The sequence below is a fragment of the Chiloscyllium punctatum genome, chromosome 12, assembly GCF_047496795.1.
Source record: "Chiloscyllium punctatum isolate Juve2018m chromosome 12, sChiPun1.3, whole genome shotgun sequence".
NCBI lineage: Eukaryota > Metazoa > Chordata > Chondrichthyes > Orectolobiformes > Hemiscylliidae > Chiloscyllium > Chiloscyllium punctatum.
Genome location: NC_092750.1, coordinates 29,044,987 through 29,055,170, shown reverse-complemented (window position 1 = coordinate 29,055,170; position 10,184 = coordinate 29,044,987).

Here is a 10,184-nt window from a genome sequence, read left to right as displayed (position 1 = left end):
CAATTACTGCCTTGGATGATAGAGCCAAATTGCACTTTTTTTTCTCTGTTGACATTTATAATTGTAACGTCATTATGGTGTATTTCAATTGCTTGAAACATTCTTAACCCTTAAAAGAACAACACCGTTACCAGGTTGAGCAATTGATATAAGCATAAAACACGTTCTTAAAATGGCAATGAACAATCTGCACTTCCCAAAGTTGGCTCGTCATCGAAGACGCCAATGCGCCATCTTCTGGTAAATACAATTCGCCTCCAGCGAGTGACTTTTACACTTTCACGCCGCCCCGAAACGCTTTAAAACGCTACATTTTGACATGTAGCCACTGTGGTAATGTCGGCAGCAGCAAATCACATCTCTGCTCTCCTTTGATTACAAATGTTAGTGAGAACCTATCAAATGCTACAGAATGTTGATTTTGTAAAGATCGCGGTGCTACTCTTGGTAACAATTGATAAAATGTCCTATTTTACTGAATGAACAAGTAAATTATCTGAATTTGAAGCAACGATAAATTACAATAGCATTGTCTCTAATAATAATTGTTTTAACTTGGAACTAACGTTATGAAAAGTATTATAATCTTAATATAAAATATAGTTGATGCATTTCGACATATGCTGTTTTGACTGCAATATACTCTATGATTCAGATTAAGTTTTCAGTATCATATAACAAAACGTATATCATGTAAAATAAACTCGGAAATTGGAGGGCAGATTTGAAAATCAAGGTTATATGAAGACGAAGCTAACCATCTCGGAAGAGAGAGACGCGACTTTGGAACCTTTTCGCTTCTTTCTTACAGTTTGTTTTGAAATAGCAAATAATAGATAGAAGGAAATGAATATGTTTAGATAGAGGTATTCAAAAGGACAGCTGTTGAGTCTCCTGTCATTACGCTTCAATCACAGTGGGAGTGAGAAAAGACCACTATTTATTTCAAAGATTTTCAGAAATTCAACAGGTTTGCGTTTTATATGTGTCAAATCAGATTATGTGACAGAAAACTTCGTGATATAATGGTAACATTTAATTGTTATTAAATGACTAAAGCGGGAAGAAAATGTGGCTGCTATTGAATACTTCTGACGGATAATCTGTGAAATCTCGCCGGAGAATTAGCGGAGTTTAAATTGTTGCCCTTTAACCGTCAGCACTTTTCCAATATTTGGCATTTCTCGAAGTGTTCGAAAGGAGTCTTCGGCAGTGTTTCCGTTTGAACTTCTGCCTTCCGTCTATTGTATTGACAAGATGCCCGACTAAAAGAGCATCCGGTGTAGAAGGAAAACGCCGGACCTGCTGAACTGAAAAAAAATAATCCGCCCCAGAACCGCAAACAACACCAGGAGGGATGAGCAAAGGCATGTCATTGCATCGGATCAGAAGTTGGACTGAGTTGCTGGCAGGAAGGATGTGTGACACCCCCGACAAGAGGTGTTCTGCTTAATTACTTTCTCGCATCACAGCAACTGTTGGACTAATTAAGCTGCAGAAATAACTTCCGCTCCATTTAGCGAGTGCCATGGTATGCTTCAAAATATTTGAAGATACGGGATTTGGAAAATAATTTGAGAAATTTCGCTGATCTCAGAGGGCGCTTCATGAGTCTCCCCGTACTAAGCCTCCACCGTGCAGACCTCACTGCTGATGTTCAAATCTATATGCATAACAATGGGTGGAAAGAAATGACAGTTGGATAACTGCATGTTATATCCGTTTTGGAATAAATTGATAGTAACTAATGAGGATACCGATTTAATATAGTGTGACTCGTTGCTAAAGAAGTAACATTAATGGTTCTGCAAAAAGCTTCTCACAAGGAAAGTATTGGTAGAAGTTGGTAAAATACATTAAATGTTTTGTTCCTCTCATTTTTGTGGAGTCCAACAACCATTCCCTCCCCCACCGGGATAGGATGGTCCTGTGCTGGACAGTATGGGACGAATGTATCCGCTTTCACATTATAATCATACATTGTTGTAAAGATGCCAGAGCTTCAGTTCCTCACCATAAACCATTTCCCTTATTCCTCAACCAATCTGGGTGGGGAAAGCCTCACAACATGTGTTGTTTTTAATGTGTTTTCTTTTTAAAAGCTGTAACCCACCCAACCTATCTCCCCAGCCGTGAAATAATGTATCATCATTTGGTTGTAGCCTCTGGTCCAAGGTCACTAACTAACCCGCTGGATATTATGCCCCATTGTGGTATATTTCCAGACACCAGCTGCTGAAATGCAATATATACTGATCTTGTAATCGACAACCATCCGGAATGCCTTTGGTAAATTTACTGCCATTGTTCCTTCTTCATTGTATTCATCTAAGTTGCTGATGCTAAATGGAGAAGGATGTCCAAAGTCTTTGGCGGAAGTTTCAGTTTGATAAACAGAATATATTTATTACATTGTATTGAATAGCTAGTTACATTATGTCTAAAATATTTAAGAATGTTTGGTAAAACCTTGGGCTATACTTAAGAGTAGGTATGCACTGCTGTTATAGAAGCATTCTGGACCCCAACTTTGAGGCAACTGAACAACTGGAATGCATGAGAGCATACACTTGAACATCCTGGTCAGCTTCTTCCCTGAACAATCTTTTATCTCTTGATGGGTGGACCTTACTTTTTTGATACCAGTGAACATTTATTCAGTATATCAGACATTACTCACATCTTGGTTAAACCCAGTCAAAATTTCAACTTATTGCTACATCAAAAGCAAATAAATTTAAGGACATATAGGTACACAATACACCTGGTAATAATACAGAAATGTCAAGCAAACCAAATTGCACAAAAATGATTTCCTGTTATGAACACCAGTACCAATTCAACATGTCAGGTTAGCTTTGCTTGTTGTAGCTATGGTGAATTATAAAAGGGCAAAGTCACATAGAAAATAGGAGTAGGCCGTCTGACCCTTTGAACCTGCTCTGCTACTCAATATGATCATTGCTGATCACCCAACTCAGTACCCTGTTCATCTTAGAAATATTCAATGTTTTGGTCACAACCACTTCCTTTTGCAGAGAATTCCACAGGTTCATCACTTTCTTGGTGCACTAAATGGACGATCCTGTATCCCTAAACTGTGACCTTTGGCTTTGGACTCACCTGTCATCAGGAACATCTTTTCTGTATTTATCCTGTTGAGTTCTGTTAGAATTTTACAGGTTTCTATGAGGTCCCCTCTCTCATTCTTATGAACTCCAGTGAATATCATTGTGTCTGATCCTATCTCTCTTCACATGTCAGTTTGGCCATTCCAGAATCAGTCTGATCAATCTCCAATGCATTCTCTGCATAGCCAGAACATTCTTCCTGACCAAAGCTTACACAATATTCCTGGCCTCACCAAGGCCCTGTACAAATGCTGCAAAACATCTCTGCTCCTGTACTTGAATCTTCTTGCTATGAAGGCGAACTTGTCCAAATCACACTGACGTATCTCTGCATCCTCCTCACTGTTCACATTCTAACCCTGATTCATGTTGCCTGCAAACTTAATGATATTATATTTAGTTCCCTCATCTAAATCAATAATTTATGTTGTATGAGTTGGGGTCCAAGCATCAATTTCTGTTGTACGCTACTTGTCACCGCCTACAACTCAGGAAAGAAAAACCATTTATTCCTACTTTTTGTTCCCTGTCTATCAAGTGATTGTCTATCTATATTGGCACACAAGCCAATCCCATATCAGAACTAGAGATTGGGTTTTGTTGATATGGAAAGCATTATGGTCATAATTTTTTTATCAATAAAGAACTAACACTGTTCCTTTATACTGTAAATACTGAACTTCAAAGCCAGGAGACAATATGCAAGTGCTGATTTCAAAAGCTTACAAAGTAAGTTTCCTGTGTTCTTTTCTTTTGTTCATCCCTTTCTCCAAATTGGCGTTCTTGTTGTACTTGACTGTGAGATAGACTAATTTGATTTGGTTTCACTGTTTCCTAAAAGCCAAGAGTGGGAGAGACCATTAAAAATGGACACTCATGATAATTCAGCTCTCTTTGCCACTGGGAGAAAGTGAGGACTGTAGATGCTGGAGAGTCAGAGTCAAAACAAATGGAGCTGGAAAAGTACAGCAAGTCAAGCAGCATCTAAGGAGCAGGAGAGTCAACATTCCTAATGAAGGGCTTATGCCTGAAACGTCAACTCTCCTGCTCCTTGGAAGCTGGCTGCCCTGCTGTGCTTTTCCAGTGCCATATTCTCTTTGTTACAGGTCAAAAATCAACTCAGAGGAGCACTCAGGCAGGTTGCTAATTCCTTACTTGGAACTCAGATTAAAATATGACAAAAAGACAATGTAAAAGATTTCCAGGACAATTTATGTGCCTTTTATCATTTATCAGTCTTTTTTAAAACCTTAGACATGATGTGTCTTGCTTCCCGCGGTTGGTTCATACAAAGCAGAATTGTATTCATGAATCAAAATGAAGTCAAGAAACCAGAAATGGTACTTTTAAAGAGGATATATTATCAATGCTGCAGCCAGCAATACATATTTTTAAAACTGAGCTTATCCATTTTTTGAAGATTTGGTTCGATGTATTCATTTTTCACAATGATATTTTCATTTGACATGGTATCAAATGCTTTATTGCAACTTCCTGTCTTAGCAATGTAGCCACGATGTCAGCCTAACCAACCAGCCAGGAATTGAGCAGCTGAAGAATCAAAATGGGAAAATTCATTGTAATTTTGGTTTCTTTCCTCAACTGACTCCAGACTTCATTTTAATTGCCCTTGTTAATGAGAATGGCAAATAAGAAGGGCTAAGAAGAGGCCAAGAGCAATTATTGGCCATTTCTACTCAGCTTCTCTGACTTTAGAAGGTCAGCTTGAAAAACCCAGTTTCAATTTAAAAGTTGCAGCCAGGTGATGTAATCAGTGCAGCAATATGTTTTTTGAGATAACTCAGGCATAAACTTTTAAAGAAAGTTGGTGGAAGTTACTGGTCGGGCCCAAAAGAGGGCAACTTCATTTTTAAAATGTTACTTTTATCCAAATTTCTTGTAGGCTTGAAACATCAAGCATTCAAAGTTTGGGAGAAGATTTGTAGGTGCTCGTTGTTGTGGTTCTGTTCGCCGAGCTGGAAATTTGTGTTGCAGACGTTTGTGTTGTGAATGTGGCGTTGATGATACCTTTGTAATCATTAAAAACACAGAGATAGAAAACACACACTGGATCATCAATGCCACACTCACAGGAATCCGATTCACTAGAGAGGAATAAAAGGACAACCAACTCCCATTCCTAGACGTGATGGTACAGAGAACACCGAACGGAGAATTCACCACAAAGGTATACAAGAAAGCCACACACAGAGACCAAGTCCTAAACTACGAAAGCAACCACCCCAACACACACAAAAGAAGTTGTATCAAGACACTGTTCAAAAGGGCCACAACACACTGCAGTACACCAGAACTGCAAAAAGACGAAGAAGAACACCTATACAATGTATTTGCCAAAAACAGATACCTCCGCAATTTCATCAACAGATGCCTAAGGGAAAGACAACGGAATGAGGACTTGCCACAACCCAAAGGACTAGCCGCACTACCATACATCAAAAACATTTCTGAACTGACAGTCAGACTACTGCGACCACTAGGACTCGTAACAGCACACAAACCAACAGCTACTCTCAGACAACAACTTACCAGGACAAAGGACCCGATACCCAGCATGCGCAAAACCAATGTAGTGTACAAAATCCCATGCAAGGACTGACAAAACACTATATAGGACAAACAGGAAGACAGCTAATGATCTGCATCCATGAACACCAACTAGCCATGAAACGCCATGACCAGCTATCCTTAGTAGCCACACACTCAGATGACAAGCAACATGAGTTCGACTGGGACAACATTACTATTATCGGACAAGCCAAACAGAGAACAGCCAGGGAATTCCTAGAGGCATGGCACTCATCTACAGATTCAATCAACAAGCACATCGACCTGCAGCGGACAGCTGGAACTGACAACCGGAAGCGGCAGATACAAATCACTATAAATGCCAGAGGAAACATCACAGGAGGCTCCCAACCACTGAGGATGTCACCTACAAAAGGGGACGAAATATCTGCAACACAAATTTCCAGCTCGGCAAACAGAACCACAACAACATCAAACATGCCGCTCACCATAAAGTGTTTTAGGGCTCCCAGCCCTAGTTTGTCTCTTAACTCTCAATGTGGCATTGGTTGCTTGAGTCCTTGGCTGCCATTAATTTTTTGGTAAGGATAATTTTCTTGTGTTCCTGACTTCCTAAAGTTCACAAGGCAAATTGCCGCTTCCAACTGCCAGCCACCTTATTAAAACTGTTGGTCTAATGTAGGAAACAGTGTTGGAATAAAAATAAGGAAAGAAAATAGTTCACACCACTGCTCAATTGGTGTTTCCCTGTTGCCAGAGTTCAAATCAAGGCTTTCATCTCAATACCTCAACCTGCAGGATAATTTAATCAATGCTACTCACCTTTAATAAAGATGAACTTCGGCAGTTCAAGAAGGTGGTTCACCACTACCTTCTCGAGCACAATTAGGGATGGACAATAAATACTGCCCAAGCTAATGATTCCCACATGCTGTGAAAGAATAAGAAAAGGGTTAATAGGATTTGATGCTTTTCAGATAAATGCATTTCAGAGCTTGAGTTTTTTTAAAATTTGTTGCCTTAGTCATCCAAAAATAAACATTTTGGTATTATCTACTGGTGCTTTTTATGTGCTATCTCATTCCAGAAATGGTTGAACAGTTGGTGGAACAACATTAGTGGCAGCAGGAAATGCAACAGTGTTTTGAAACAAAGGCAAGCAGTAGATGAGGATACATCAGGTGAAGTGTCTGCCCATTGAAACCTTTGCCCAATCCACAGAGTCTATAGTCCAAGATTTATTGCTTTGGACACTTGAGTAGAGTTGTGTATCAGAAGGCTTAAATTCAGCAGCAAGGGTGTTTTACATTTCTCAAGATTATTGCAGCAGGATCTACTACTATGCATTGCTAGTGGCTGTGAAAGTCACTATTGCCCTGTGTTTTTCACCTCAGGCTATAGCCTGACTGCTATAAAGTCATCATCTGCATCTTTAATCTGCAGTTCACAGCTGCTTTAAATAGATCGGAAAAGTTCTTCTTTAGCAGCACCAATCAGTACATTACCTTCTCAACAGCTCGAATGAAAGAGCTCTGGGAGTTCTGGCAATGACTGCATAGGGCATCATTAACTGCCCACATATAGCTATCAGGGGACCAGAGGATGAGCCAGGAGCTTTTCTCAACAGGAAGAATGTCATCCATCAATGTCCAACTAATGCATGATCATCGCCAAAGAATCATGCAAATTTGTTGGAATTTTGCTGCCAGCTGCCACAGTGCTTTATTCCTGTGATTTATCTAACTCTGCCTATTCCAGGGATATCAGAGGATGGCTGAGGGGAAAAGTAATATCTGTTCCAATGTTAGTCTTGTGACTACCAGCAACATTGTCACACATGTTGACCTTAAGTACCTTGAGTACTGTGGGGACTCAATGAAACTTGTCCCAGCATTCCACACAGAATGGCAATGCAAAACTGTTGGAGTTGAAGGGACAGCTAAAACAAAATCTGACAGGGCAGAGATTTTTGGAGCCAAAAGAATCGGTGAGTATGCTTTCATTGATCGACTTAATTCAATTATATGAAAAGTGACAAATAAGTTCTTCCCTTTACTGTTCCTTTTGTTAAGAGCTGTCAAGGCATTCAGCAAACGTTTATATTGGTGGACAGAAAATATGCAATGTATAAAGACCATATGACAGACTCCCAAATGTGGAAAAGAAAATGAATTTATTTACAGTAAAGTGAATTCACATTTTAATACCAAAGCGGTCAAGCCACAGTTAGATGTTGTCAGATGAACACTGTCCTCACCCATCTGTTGGCGAGTCAACAATCACCCCTGTCAGTTCTGATGGAATCAAATGCACTTCAGACACAAATGGTTGGGCCCTTCCCAATATCAAAGGTCCAGTGATTCAAGTATCAAACAGCTGAGAGCTGCTGATCAATCAGAGGTTAGTGCCACCAAGCAGCAGTTGTTAGTAATGCACACAGCAGAGACCCATTCATTATGGGACTCCAAGCCAAAGGTGAGTAAGGATGCATTGAGTGTCATGAGAGAGGAGAGTCAAGACAAGAACAAGGGGTGAATTTTAACAGTCCCTATCTTTATATCATATCTGTTAAGCAACATTGAGTGTCTGACAATGAGAGGCGTTTCTGCCCACCCCACTCCCTTTTAGAGTATACTGGCAAAACCAAAAGTGTTTTTTTTGTGCCACCCAAGGCCCAGGAATGTTGTACAGACACTATTAATTGACCAATGAATGGTAGCAGGAACAGGAACAATGGGTGTCACAGCTCACCGCTGTCAGCCAGGAATCTTACAGTAATCTCTTCCACCCTCCAACCTAATCAGATGAATTATTTTGCCGCTGGCAGGAGATTGACATGTGCTTCTCCTGCAATTTTAGGCTCAGCTGCCATGTTTTCTTCTGAGGTGGGCTGCAATAAATCCAGCCCATAGTTTCTTTTCAATAATTTTGCAAATTTTTCTATCTCTTCAAAATCCTCTGTAATGGCAGCAGTAGAACTGATGGAAGGGTGCTTTTATGTATGTGGGCATCCTTTGAAGCAATTGTGGTTGGCAATGTGTGCATGTTTGAACAAGCTGATGGCAGCAGCTCAGCTATAACTGGATTTCAGCCACCATTATGGATTTTGTTTCCGAAGGTGATGAGGGAGCAAATGAAGTGAATCCTTAAAAGAGATCAACACATGCTGATTCTGTGTATCACTGTCATTATTGGAAAGATGTTGTGAAACTTGAAAGGGTTCAGAAAAGATTTACAAGGATGTTGCCAGGGTTGGAAGCTTTGATTTAAAGGGAGACGTTGAATAGGCTGGGGCTGTATTCCCTGGAGTGTCGGAGGCTGAGGGGTGACCTTAAAGAGGTTTATAAAATCATGAGGGGCATGGATAGGATAAATAGACAAGGTCTTTTCCCTGGGGTGGGGGAGTCCAGAACTAGAGGGCATAGGTTTAGCGTGAGAGGGGAAAGATATAAAAGAGACCTAATGGGCAACTTTTTCATGCAGAGGGTGATATGTGTCTGGAATGAGCTGCCAGAGGAAGTGGTGGAGGCTGGTACAATTGCAACATTTAAAAGGCATTTGGATGGGTATATGAATAGGATGGGTTTGGAAGGGTATGGGCCATGTGCTGGCAGGTGGGACTAGATTGGGTTTGGGATATCTGGTTAGCATGGATGGGTTGGACCGAAGGGTCTGTTTTCATGTTGTACATCTCTATGACTCTATGACTAACCCTGTCCACTGTTCTGCAGGAGGGAAGATTTGATTTGATTTATTGTCACTTGTACCTATGTACAGTGCAAAGATTTGCTTATGAGTGTTACAGGCTTATGAGTGTTATAATCTATAAGGTGAAACAAAAGCCTGCGCAGAGGCACACAGGTTACACCGTACAGGATATGTGCTAGGCAAGAACAACATTAACAAGATCAGCATTATTTGAAGTTAGAGAATCCCTTCATTGGGCTAATAATGGCAGGGAAGAAGCTGTTATTGAACCTGCTGGTGTGAGGTTTCAAGCTTCTGTATTTTTTTCCTGACAGAAGAGGTTGTGAGAGAGCATTACTGGGGTCTTTGATGGATCTTTGATGATATTAGCAGTCTGTCCATGGCAACAAGCTGAGTAAATGAGTGCCTGGATGGAAGGTTGGCTTCCGTGGTGGTCTGGGCTGTACACACAACCTTCTGTAGTCTCTTACAGTCCTGGCAGAGTAGCCATACAGACAGTATGCTTTCTGTGGTGCATCTGTAAAAGTTGTTGAGGGTCCTTATGGATGTGCCCAATTTTCTGAGCCACCTGAGGAAGAAGAGCTGTTATTGTTCCTTCTTGACCATCACATCCACGTGGCACATTCAGGACAGGTTATCGGTTATCATCAGTCCTAGAAACCTGTCGCTCTCAACCTCCTCTCCATTAATGTAATTGGGGGCATGTTCTCCACCTTTCTTTCTGAAGTTAATGATCAGTTCTTTAGTTTTGCCAACATTGAGAGAAAGGTTGTTATCATTGCACAATGTCACTAA